The sequence below is a fragment of the Onychomys torridus genome, chromosome 3 (genome assembly GCF_903995425.1).
Source record: "Onychomys torridus chromosome 3, mOncTor1.1, whole genome shotgun sequence".
Classification (NCBI taxonomy): domain Eukaryota; kingdom Metazoa; phylum Chordata; class Mammalia; order Rodentia; family Cricetidae; genus Onychomys; species Onychomys torridus.
In genome coordinates, this window is record NC_050445.1 from 99431342 (window position 1) to 99443764 (window position 12423).

Here is a 12423-nt window from a genome sequence, read left to right on the forward strand (position 1 = left end):
ACTTTAAGCTCCCCAGGGCTGACTGTCATTGCAGGTGGCTGCTGATTTCTGGTGCCTCCTCTAACAGGTTCTTGGGTAAGCTCTCAGAGTTTCCTCACTGTCTCCTTGGCAGACTTGATTTTCCTTCATCTTTGTCTCTACTCCACGGTCAATGTGTTGTCTCTTGCCTCCATTTAGCCTCTGGCTCCTAAAAATGTAAGAGATTGATTTGAAAACCACAGTCTGTCTGGGTTTTATCCCTAAAATCTCCCCTGAATGAAACAGGAAACAAGCCAGCATTTTTTTTTTTTCTTTACCTCTTGAGGAATTGCTGTTATTAAAATGAAAGCAACCTTTGGCTTCTATTTTTATTTTTTAAATTGCCAGTGCCCTTAAATTGCCTTCTGGCACAAACAGTGTGTGGAGGAAAGAGTTTAATATGCGGTATCAAGATCCAGCCCCTTGAAGCACCCTACTTTGAAGATACTACCTTCCTGAAGTATGGACTTCATCACACTTGTAAAGAGTCAACAATGGAAGTTTGCAGTGCAGATGCCTGGGTCCTACCCGTCTTACTGGATTGGATTTAGTCTGTCTGGGAGGGACAGCTGTGCGACTAACTACCCTTGATTTGGGCTGTCATACCTCTTCTTTACAGTACCAGATAGTAAGCATATCTGGCTCTGCTGGCTGAATGTTTAGTGTCATAGCTACTGGAGGCCATTACTTTAATACAGAAACAAGTGCAGGCATATGTAAATGAATGAAGATAACAGTTTCACTAAGGATTCACTTAAAGATTGACACATATTTAACTTCTTATACTTGTTTTAACATGCACCATAATACAATAGAAAAAAAAAATTTCAATCAGGTAGAAATTTAAAATCTCTTCTTTTTTTCTGTTTTTCTATTTTTAAATTAATTATTCATTTTACTTCTGGACTTCATTCCTCCCCCCTCCTCTTCTCCCATTCCTTCCCTCCTTCTTCCCCTACACACCCCCTCCTCAATCCACTACTCCTCTGTTTCTGTTCAGAAAGGGACAGGCCTCCCATGGGTATCAACATAGCAGGGCATACCAAGTTGAGTAAAACTAAGAACCCCTTTGTATTAAGGCTGGACAAGGCAGTCCAGTAAAAGGAATAGGTTCATAGGAGCCACCCAAGCATTAGTTACAGCCCCTGCTCCTATTGCTAGAAGTCCTACAAGCAGACTAAGCTATACAACTGCCACATATGTGTAGAGGGCTTAGGTCAGTCCCATGCAGGTTCCCTGGTTGTTGGTTCAGATTCTGTGAGCTCCTGTGAGCCAGGTTAGTTGTTTCTGTGGGTTTTCTTTTACTTTTCCTTTCTTCATTTTGTGGTTTTTTTGAGACAGGGTTTCTCTGTGTAGCTTTGCACCTTTCCTGGAACTCACTCTGTAGTCCAGGTTAGCCTTGAACTCACAGAGAACTGCCTGCCTCTGCCTCCCGAGTGCTGGGATTAAAGGCATGTGCCACCACCGCCCAGCATTTCTGTGGATTTTCTTGTGATAACCTTGACCCCTCTGACTCCTATAATCTTTCTTTTCTCTATTCAGCAGAATTTATTGATCTGGGCCTAACATTTGGCTGTGGGCCTCTGTATCTGTGTCCATTAGTTACTGGATGAAGTTCTTCTGATGACAATTGGGGTAGTCACAAAGCTGTTAAAAACATGTGGTAACAGATTGATTCTCAATTTTCTGAGAAATTGGTGTACTGATTTCCAAAGTGTTTGTACAAGTTTGTACTCCCACCAACAGTGGAGGAGTGTTCCCCTTGCTCCACATCCTCTCCAACATAAGCTGTCATCAATGTTTTTGATCTTAGCCATTCTGATAGGTGTAAGACAGAATCTCAGAGTCATTTTGATTGCATTTCCCTGATGACTAAGAATGTTGAACAATTCCTTAAATGTCTTTTGGCCATTTGAGATTCTTCTGTTGAGAATTATCTGTTTAGATCTGCAGCCTATTTTTTTTAATTGGATTGTTTGGTATTTTGCTGTCTAGCTTCTTGAGTTCTTTATATATTTTGGAGATAAGCCCTCTGTCATATGTGGGGTTGGTGGAGATCCTTTTCCATTCTAGGTTATTGTTTTGTCTTATTTACTGTGTCCTTTGCCTTACAGAGGCTTCTCATTTTTATGAGTTCCCATTTATTAATTGTTGCTCTTAGTGTCTGTGCTACTGGTCCTATATTTAGGAAATGGTCTCCTGTGCCAATGCATTGTAGGCTCAGTGTAGCTGGATTTATTTTGAGGTCTTTGTTCTACTTGGTTATGAGTTTTGTGCATGGCAATAGAGATGTATCTATTTGTAATCTTCTACATGTTGACATCCAGTTAGGCCAGCACCATTTGTTGAAGATGCTTTCTTTTTTCCATTGTAGAGTTTTGGCTTCTGGATAACCCAGACTCAGAAAGGCAAATATAGTATATACTCACTTATAAATGGATACTAGATGTAAAGCAAAGGATAATCAGATTACAACCCATAGCTCCAGAGAAGCTAGGAAACAAGGAGGATCCCAGGAGGGACACATGGATCACCTTAGGAAGGGGAAACAGAGGACATCTCCATGAGTAAACTGGAGATAAGAGGGGGGCAAAGAAGGGAGGAGATGGCAGATGAGAACACAAGGGAATGGGATGGTGGAGCTGGGAGATGAATGGGGTTGGAGAGTAATGAAAGAGATATCTTGATAGAGGGAGACATTATGGAGTAAGGGAGAAACCTAGTGCTAGGAAAATTCCCCAGAATCCATGAAGATGATCCCAGATTACACTACTAAAAATAGTGGAGAGAGTGCCTGAACTGACCTATCCTAGTAATCAGATTGGTGAATAACCTAACTGTCATCATAGAGCCTTTATCTTGTAACTGATAGAAACAGATGCAGAGATCCACATTCAAGCACCAGGCCAAGCCCCAGGAGCCCAGTTGAACAGAGGGAAGAGGGATTATAAGAGCAAGAGGAGTCAAGATCATGATGAGGAACTCTTCAGATACAACTCAATCAAACTCATAGGAACGCCTGAACTTTAGAACGGCAGTGGTGGAACCTACATAGGACTGGACTAGACCCTCTGAATACAGGAGACAGTTGTGTAGCTGTGTCTGTTTGAGGGGCCTCTGGTAGTGGAATCAGGATCTATCCCTTGTGCATGAGCTGGCTTTCTGGAGCCCATTACCTATAATAGTATGCCTTGCTCAGCCTTGATGCAAGAGGGGGAAGGGCTTAGTCCTACCTAAACTGAATTTACCAGGCTTTGCTGTCTTCCCATGGGAGGACTTACCCTTTAGAGGAGGGGATGGGGGGTTAGAGGGGAAGGTGGAGGGAGGAGGAGGAGAGGGGGATCTATGGTGGGTATGTACAATGAATAAAAAAATTTAAATAAATAAAGAAATACCAAAAACCAATACAAAACAAAACAAAAAGACATATGATGGCATGGGTGAGAGAAAGATGCTCTCCTCCCTCCCTCCACCCATTACCTCCTGTGGCAGATGAGAGGTGGCCCCTAGGTCACAAGAATCTCAAAAGTTGAAGAACTAACCTTGACCTTCACTGGATGTCGTGCATGAGAGAGCAGGCTCTACCCTCCATCTGAGCAGCACACTAGAGCTGACTCTGATGTCAGGGATGCAAGTGAGGTAGCCCTGAGGGCATGAGAGCAACAGAGCAGATTCTGACTCTCCTTGTCTGCCATGTAGTGTGGTAGGGATGAGGGAAAGATGGCCTTCCCCCTTCACCCTTTGTTACCTGTGGTAAGCTAGAGAGCTGGCCCAGATTACAAGAACAGGAGGAATACCCCTGCCCCTCACCAGCTGCAGCACACAGGAGAGTGGGCCCTGTACCCCAAATGAGTAGCACACTAGAGCTGACCCTATTGTGTGTGGGAGGGGCACAGGTGAACTGGCTCTGAGGGCATGAATACAGATTAGCTGACCCCACCCCCATCTTATGTACCATACAGCAATTGGGAGAGAAGGCCCTGCAACTTACCTAGGCAAAATAGTAGAGCTGGCCTTGGCAATATGAGTATGGGTGACCAGGATTGGAGGATCTAAGAGCAAGAGAACTGGCACCACTCTTTGCTGCAGCCTGCATTGGGTGAGCTAGCCAAAGCAGTGCTGGAGAGATTTCCTGGGTAGTGATTATGAGGGAAAGCTGGTGGGTTGAGCAATCCAGCTACCATACAAGTACAGAACCAGATACCCATCCTAGTATCCACCAAATTTACTGTTGGAGCATGTGAAGGAGACAAATCTACAGATCCAAAACAGCAGGATCTTCATGACATAGGACAACAGCAGGATATCCAAGAGGAACCCTAGTGAAAACCCATTAATAGTGGTTTAGCAGAAACCAGAGGCCTCAATCTACACCAATGACTCTTGTAAAGAAGATTAATGGACTAAAGGGTAAACTGGGTGACTCAAGGGGGCACATTACAGCTTCTGTGACAAGATTCTCCTACTTCTGTTTGTTGTGTTGTGTTGTGTTTTTGTTGTTTGGTTTTTCTTTTAAATTTGGTTTTGATTTTTGGAGGGGGAGGAGTTGCAAGGGCAGAGGGTAGATGCAAGGGAATGGGGAGATAAGTGGGATAGAAATGCATGGTGTGAAATCCACAAAGAATCAGTGAAAGTTAAAGCAAGCAAGCCAGCAAGCAAACAAAAACAATGTCAGGAAATTTGAAGGCAAATGGATGGAACTAGAGAAAAAAATCATCCTGAGTGACATAACCCAGACCCAGAAAGACAAACATGGTATGTACTCATAGTTGTTATTAACTGTAAAGTAAAGGATAATTATGCTACAATCCACAGATCCAGAGAGTAAAATTTCTTCTTAAATCAGAAGTATCATGCAGCAAGGTGGTAGCATGGACTTTGTCCTCAGGCTGTGGTTAGCTGTCTTCTATCCTGAGCCATTCTGAGGCTCCTAAGAAGGAAGGAATAGATGCTGAGTTGTAAGGACAGTGTTGTTGCCGAAGCTCAGGATTGCACAGAGGTGGTTTCCTTCTTTACACTTGGCTCTTTTATCATCTCAGCATTCTGGGTAGCATAAGGATATGTCAGGCAAATGCAGGAGGTGGATAGACAGCTATCGAGTCTCTCAGCCATAGGTTGGCCATCAAAATATCCACACTGTCTTTGAACCTTCTGATACATTTTAGTCTTTTTTTTTTTTCTCAACTTCATAGATGGTTTTTCGTTATGGTTTTGGAGTTTCAGGTCCCTGTGATTTTGATTGTATCGACCATTCTATGATTTCAGAGATGACCCTGGGCCTAAATTTTGTCTCTGCCACATGAATGGTGAAGTAGTAGCTTCAAGAGCACAGTCAGAGTTGATGAGAATGGCTTTATCAGGAGATAAAACAGATGGAGGAGGCAGGCAAGTTCTTGCTTCCTTGAAGTGGTCCCAACCACTGGGTTTCCCAAAGATCGGTGTATTCTGTTTCAGCTAAAACAGAAATGTTCTCACTTACCAGTTTTACATAATTACCTTCTAGTCAGAGCTTTCTATAATTATCTCTATTTAGAATCAACTGTGCCCATGGCTGGTCCACAAAATCAGCTGGTGTCTGAAGCAATGACCTTAGTTTTTGAGGTCAGAGTTTGGGAGAAGTAATAGCTCTGTGAGAGGACTGTCAAGTTTTCAATTGTGTTGTCACTTGTTTTATGATTCATGTCCAAGAGCACTAAGCATGTAAAAAAATACACCACCCTCATTTCCAATAAGTGCTCAAGTTGGATTCCAGGAAGTTTAAAATATAATTATGGACCCCAAAGGTCTCAATTATCATAGAATGAAATTTGGGGATGAGGAAGAGAATGGCTTTGCTCTGTATGGCCCACAACATCCCCACTTCTTTTCAAAAAGCACAAACTTGATGTTCGCTCTGAGTATCTGAGAATTAAAAACAAAGGAACCAAAAATATAAAAAAAAAAAAAAAAAAAAAAAAAAAAAAAAGACAAAAACAGTCATATGTACAAATACTATCTTACCTTTAGGGAACCTTTTGGTTGCTGATATCTTTTGAACACCTGGGAGGCCAATGAAAAGGACGACATTATCCAACATACCCAGGTTTCTGTGTGCATATACAATGGCATTTAGTGTAAGGTGACATTATGTGTCCTATAAGTTGTACATTCTTAAACCATCAAACCTTTTCTTTTCTTGTATCACAATAGCACACACACACATACACACACACACACACACACACACACACACACACACAAACAAACACATGGGGTGGGCTGAGAGAGGGAGGGAGGGGTATTTCTAATAACAGAAATGTATTTTCATAAGTCAGAGGGCTACGAAGTTCAAGATCAAGGCAATATTCTGCTCAGTGTCTGATGATGTCCAAACTCTGCCTCCTAGTTAGTAAGTACCTTGAACATTACATCAATTTGATGGGGAAATGCTATGTCCTTCTCATAGCAGAAGGTAGAGGATCCTTAGAAGAATTATGCCTTTGAATTGTAGAGATCCTCATAATTGACCTGTTAATACCATTGCACCAGTCATACCGACCCATAAAGTTCTTGCTTATTAATATAGCCCCTTTGATAGTATCTGCACTTTGTGGAGGGAAGGATTCAAACCTTGTAATATCCATTGAAATATGACTAGTGAGTTACTTGTTTTAGTGCTTCAGTACTGAGCAATCACCCTCTAAGGCAGTGGTTCTCAACCTATGGATCACATTACCTCTAAGGCTTGAATATCAGATATCTTGTATATTAGATATTTACATTAAGATTCATAACAGTAGCAATAATGAAGTATGAAGTAATAAGGAAGTGATTTTAAGGTTGGGGTCACCAAAATATGAAGCACTATATTAAAGAGAAGCAGCACTAGGAAGGTTGAGAACCATTGCTCTAAAGGCTGTTGACTCAGCAAAACTCTATGTCCTCCCACTCTATTTTAGACTGCCAGAAGCCTTGGAAGCGGGATTTGGAGCTGAGTGGCAGCAGTTTTCCTTCCTTAATAGGTATATTTATTTCTTTGGAACCCCTAGAACTGAAGTGACTAGCAGTGAGCTGCCATGTGGATGCTAGGAATTGAATCAGAGACCCCTGGACAGTCATTGTTCTTAACCTCTGATCCACCTGTCCACCCCGTTCCAGCTTTGACCCAGAAGTACTACCACTTGTGAGGCTTCTGGTAACTGCCACGCCTACCTATGATCTGTCCCTGGGGCTGGGCTGAGATGGGAGCCGTTAAGACCTGAGATCTGGACATGCTGGCATCTCTTGGTTCCTCATGATCCTGGATGCTGGATGGTAGCAGAGTTCTCCAGAGAACCTGGCCAGATTGCACCTCCCCTCCCCCAGATCCTATAACCAACCCCTTTACTGGCTGTAAGTTACCCCAAAGTAAACTTCCTGTTTAACTACGTGGAGTTGCCTTGTTAATCCCCACAATGCACCCTTAACCATTAATATTGATACTCATGACACACTAATATAAAAATAAATGTCATCAGTCAGGTTTAATACATACTCTTTAATTTTATCTATTGTAGTAATGATATCATGAGCAGAAGTATGTGGTGAGAGAAGAGAAGAACATTGTTATATATTAATCTTCCAGTATTTTCCATTTTTGTCACTGTCCCTTCACTTCCTATGAGACTGTTTGGCCCCCTGAGACACACATCCACATTTAGTTTCTATGTAATAAATTTAGTAATTTCTTACCCTGCATATTATCCTGTCCTCCTGTGTCCCATTAACATTCTGTATATACTTGTAACATTTATTACTATTTAAAAGCAAAGAAGATAATAACAGTTTTTAACTCATAGATAAAAATGTGGTCCTATTGACCATGCAGAAAATTTCTAATACTCTATACCAGAGGAGGTGACATATTCAGTAAAGTGCTTGATATACAAGTACTAGGACCTGAATTTGGTCCTCAGAACCCACGGAAAAAAAAATCAGGCATGGTGATGCATACTTGTCAGGCTAGCTCAGGGGAGCTATAGATACCCCAAGTTTGCTGACCCAAGCGCTGTGTCCTAGTTCTCAGTTAGAGACCCTATCCCTAACAACAAGATGGACAGCTTCTGAGACCAACATTAGAGGTTGACATCAGCCTTCTGCATACATACAACCTCACATATAAGTGAACAAACACAGGAACGCACAGAGAGTGCATGCCAGAACACACAGCAACTAAACCTTCCCATCTCACAGTGCATGACTCAGACATATGTCATAGAAAAAAAAAAGGCACATGTATGGCTTTTAGCAAACACAGGTATAGCATTGGAACACAAATTAATAGCTCAAGTTCTCCTCATCAATAATAATAACATCCCTTATTCCAGACTAGTATTTATGGCTAGATCTGTTGGATTTTTGCATTGTAGCTGATGTTATAATCCATCAGTTCATTTTATAAGCTACCAATTATCGCTGATTCCAGTTTTCAACACTAAAAAGTAATACATATTCTTATAGACACTTTCATCCTTATATTACCATTTTTAAAGAGGCTACTGGCAGCAGACTTGCTTGAGTTCAGAGTAGACTTTTAGTTTTCTGTGTCTGTAGGCCTTGCTGGACTTCAAAAAAGAAATAACATGTACTTTATACCAGTAATGTACAGACATACTCAATTTCCCATATCTGTCCCAACTAGTATATTATTGATACAAATATTCCCATTCTGATGGGCAATGTGTCACTTATTTTAAATTTCCCTATTAGTGACTCTGATTATTTAATACACATGTTGATGTTACTCCTTGTGTTTTTTAAAAACCATTCATGTACACCTTTCTATTTGACATTGTCTCTTTTTTTTCAATAACTGCAGCATTTCGTGTTGCACATGGCTAGAAATGTGATTTTGATAGCTTCGTCTGAAACTTCATAGTTTAATACCCATATCTATTTTAATGTGGTGTACCAAATACCCTCCAGGGTTCATGGGGGTCAAAAATACATAGAACTTCAGTGTATTTCTGGAGCGTTTTAAGACCAGGTGGGAAACTGGTTGTTGACATTATTAATCTGCTGCTTCTGCCCCAGAAAGTGATGAATTAAGCAGACTGTTGACTTTAAGATTACCTTGGAGATAGATCACAGAATTTAAAATGCAGTCACTCAGAAAGCAAAATTGCTTGGGAATAAAAGGCAATAATTACTATCACTCTTTTTTGCAACTAGTGAAAAAAAAAAAAAAGGAGCCCTCCCACCCTAAGCCTTGAAGCCTCAGCAAATACCCTAGACACTTCAGATCACATATTGTGATCAAAACTCCAATCCTTAGGGTAAGCAAAGACTGGAAACTTTTCTTTCTCTGTGCGTTCTAAAACCCAAACCACTTTGATTGCTTTTCTGTCTAAACCCAATAAACACCCTTGACCTTGAATTATACTGTTGAGAGATAAAAATCTGGTTGTTGGAAGAAAACACTAAAAATGAATTCTGTTCTGTCTGGCATCTTAATGAATAAGGGCCAGTGACAAATCAATAAAGATAGTATGACAGGCTGTGATTAAGTGATTTTTTTTTTAAGATAAAACATCCAATATAATCAATGTTTCATATAATGAATACCTAAAAGCACATCTTTGGGGCTAGTATTTGTGTATTCAGAAATTAGTTAGTGCAGATAAGCAGAGACAGATATTTGGGAGAAGAACAGATGACAGATGTTTTGATTTTTTCCAGTAATATCATAGAAGCCATCTTAGATTTCAAGTTCTTACTGAGCTGTTTATAAGAATCTAGAAACACTGTGATTTTTTATCACTGCAAACTGTGTTTTCAGTGTGTGCAGGTTCAGTGTTTTCAGTGTATGATGGAGAATCAGCTTTAGGAAATACTGTTCTTATCCAGGTTTTTGGTTAATATTGTTGGAATCTTTCATTATGAAAATTTTTACTAAACTGAGGACATGATTTCCTTTCTTTTCTGGCACCCCTCTAGTCTGTTTTGATGTTGCTAACTGTGATGATTCTATAAGCAGTTTTGGGGCTCTTTTTGAAATTTCTTACATTCTACATGTTTTGCTATTGATTTTCCTTCAATTTCAAATAAGAAGAAATATACTTGTGTATGTGCGTGTGAGAGAGAGAGACAGAGAGACACACAGAGCAACAGAGAGACACAGAGAGAGACACACACACAGAGAACAAGTATTATTTAGTGAGTAATAAGACCCCAGTATGGTAACTATGGTGCTGTTGTAGCTGATGCCCTGGCTACAGTGAAGATCTAAGTCAATTCTTCAGTGTATATGTGTGAAGTGTTGCCAATAAAACACAGAATGCTAAAAATAGCAGCTTTGTGCGCTTCCCACCCATGATACATTTGGTAGAGAAGATGATAATTGGGATACAGTGTATGGATCGGCTGACCCATTCTTACAGCTGTGTCTTTGAGATCTGCCACACTGATTCATGCTTTGCTCCTAGACACTGATTCTCTGTAAATATACCAAATCTTCCAAGGGTCATCTGAAGGCTAAAGTCGAACAAGATAAAGCACTAAAAGCTATGGACAAAAGCCTGCCTCCTTCCTATGAAGAAAGGGGAAAGAGAGATCCTGCTTTTTGGAGTATGAGTGTGCAGGTACTTTCTGCAGGTGAAGTCTGAAACAGCTGTATACTTCCAGAGGTGACCTTTCAGCAGGATACCTCCAAGTCTCCTGTTCATTGCCACTAATGAGCAGTGTATCTCCCAAGTCTGTATTCCCTGCTGAGCAGATAACCTGTTTTGCTGACCCATAAGCAGACTGTGCTGCTATAGCTTCAGTGCTGGTTTCATACAGTCCTCATGATGTGCTTTTAGTAGGACTCACTTATTAAAATAAACTATCTAACTGTAAGTAGGCAACACACATATACTACAACCCTAGCCCCACCACACACACACTCACCCTGACCCTCTCGTGTATCCTGATCTCAGAAAGAACCAAACACACTGTTTATAGTTTTTTTTTTTTTTTTTTTTTTTTTCCTGACAATTCCTTTTAAGTGAACCTGAATCGTGGTCATCCTTCTTACTTTAATACCTTGAAAAGTTTTCTAATGTTCCTGGGGGTCATTCACTTCAACTTTTGTTAGGAAAACTGATCAGTGATCTGAATCTATCTGTCAGTTCTGTGTTGAATGAAATCAAAGAACAACGAAAAGTTGGTGAGAAATAAATTAGTACAGTTTCATATAGACGAAAGAAGTTTCTATATCATTCAATATTCAGAAGAGGTTGGTGAAAAACGAAACCCAAGGGCCGGAAGAGTGAAAAAGCACATTACTGGCTCTGGTCCGGCTGCTGCCACTTTTCATAGTTCGCTTCTGCTTTCCTCTTGTGACACCATCATCTCACTTGGCTTTCAAGGCTGTCATTGTTCTCTGTAGCTCCACGCATGCTCCTTTTAGAGGCGTATTTTTTCCTCTGTTAAGCTGCTGAGACACATTTGAAGTAGATAGGGGCTAGGCCCTCAGAGAGGCCAGGAAGCAATTTAATTCTTGCATTTAAGCCATGAATTTTCTCCCCCTCCAGCTCCTGTCTCTTCAGCATCAAAATTATCTCAGACATCTTAGGAGGATTCCAATCCTTCTAATTCTAGTTCATTTCTGAGTACCAGTGATCAAAGACGACATTTGTTCTCTCATTTTTAAAAAAAAGTCTGTATTTCTTTGCCTTCTCATTCCCGTGCCTCTGAACTTCATAGGATTATTGGTCTTTGGAGAGACGACCATTAATCTATTTTAAAACAATCTGATGTGCATGCCCTCCCCTGGGATACTCCTTCCTATGGCATAACAGAGGGAGATGAGTCCATATACATCTCACACCTCTACAGTCTCCACACACTGCTTCTCTGCTTGTTGTGGCAGAGACAGAGAGACTAAGAGGATTTGACACACATAGCTTTCAGCCATGGTCTGTAGAGCCTGGTTCCACCAAAGTGGCTATCAGGCAGGATGCACTATCCTGTTGTTTGTGTATAGGGAAGAGGGAAAGTCTGCTTTAAAAGACAGAACTATAAAATGCTAAGATAAGAACGGTTTCTGAAATAGAATAGAGATGAGGAAATATAGAGAGTAAGGGATTTTCTTGGAATCACAAATATTTGTGAATCCTAGTTGATGAGAGCCCCGTGTTTCTGAAGCTGAGTCCTGTGGTCTGTCTACCTGTCCTTCCATCATAACTATTTCTGTAGTTAGAGATGAATGATTGACTGCTCAATGTGTTTGATTCTGTGCTAAATGGAAGGGAGTATGTCCACAAATTACACTCTCCTCATGTTTATGGAAGAATCAGAGTGGTGGAGAAAAGAAACAGATGAGAAACCATAAAATACAAATATATTACAAAGTGCACTAGAGTACACACCAGCATAGGAAGAGAGATAGACAACTTTGAATTTGAC